This window comes from Vicia villosa, linkage group LG2, assembly GCF_029867415.1.
Source record: "Vicia villosa cultivar HV-30 ecotype Madison, WI linkage group LG2, Vvil1.0, whole genome shotgun sequence".
In the NCBI taxonomy this organism is placed as follows: Eukaryota; Viridiplantae; Streptophyta; class Magnoliopsida; order Fabales; family Fabaceae; genus Vicia; species Vicia villosa.
In genome coordinates, this window is record NC_081181.1 from 164,364,715 (window position 1) to 164,366,070 (window position 1,356).

The 1,356-nt window shown below is 34.3% G+C and overlaps 1 pseudogene; it reads left to right on the top strand.

The window, feature by feature from the left end:
- Positions 1–363: 363 nt before the first annotated feature.
- LOC131650512 (uncharacterized) lies at positions 364–1,356 on the top strand (annotated as a pseudogene).

Genomic DNA, 1,356 nt, shown 5'->3' on the forward strand with positions numbered 1-1,356 from the left:
TTTTATTACAAATATTTTTGCATTTTACATTATATTTTAGATGTAAACATCCAATCATATGACACTACAAAATTCAACTTTTTAACTATTGTGTTTTCCACTATATTTTATTTAATATTTATGCTTCAACAATGCTAGGATATACTTGTTGTGATCTATTAGCAATTTATTATTAAGAAGGATAAGATATCAAATTATATGCTTATACATGAATCTAAAATTGTCTTCCTTATCTTACAATCATATGCTTAATCTTGTCTAGGTTAGCTTTGCTATACATAGATGGTCTCAAGCCCAAATAATAGGAGAGAGTTGTGCTATGCAGTTGAAAATCAACGTAAAATTTTGTCAAATCTCTATGTTATGAATCAACTACGAAATAATGTGAATGCTAGGTTGTTTCTTGCGTAAGTAACGTCTTGTATGACTCGAGTATAATGTCAAAAGAGCAAGGAACTTTGCATCACTGCCCGAATATAGTGAACAATAAGCAAGGGTCCCCACATTTTCATGAATGGGTGTGGGTAAAGAAGTTAGTTCATGAGATGAGGATTCACTTTAGATCATGGAATATAGGCACACTTACTGGAAAATGACTGGAAAATCTATGGAAATAGTGGATGTTATGGTTAAGAGGAAGATCGATTTTATGTGCCTACGAGAAACAAAGCGGACAAGTGAAAAGGCGAAAGAATTAGACAGCTCAGGATTTAAGCTTTGGTACACCAGAAAAGTTAGATCAAGAAATGGGGCGGGGATTATTGTGGATAAGGAGTGGAAGAAGGATATTGTGGATGTGAAAAGAGTAGGAAATCGAATAATAGCCTTAAAATTTATTGTGAAACAAAACACCTTAATGTTATTAGTGCGTACGCACCTCAGGTTGGGTTAGCAGAACACCTTAAGTTAAAATTTTGGGAGAATTTAGAAGGTTTACTTCAGGACATACCCCAAGGAAAGAAGCTTTTCCTAGGAGGGAATCTCATTGGACATGTAGGTAGTGTGGCAAGAGTTTTTGAAAGTGTGAATGGGTGGTTTGGCCTAAGGGAGGTGAATGTAAAAGGTAAATCCATCTTGGAGTTTTCGTCGAATTTGGGTCTTACTATAGCAAATACATAGTTTAGGAAAATAGATGATCATCTTATCACATATAAAAGTGGAGTGACATGTTCTAAAATAGATTTCTTTTTTATCTAGAAGTCAGATAGAAAGATTGGTTTCGACTATGAAATTATTCCGGGAGAGAGCTTGACTACCCAACATAAAGGTTTGGTTATGGATGTAAGAATTAAAGGGACAACAAAGAGAATAAGTCATTTAATGAATGATATGATATTTCCCCGGACTCGACATTAG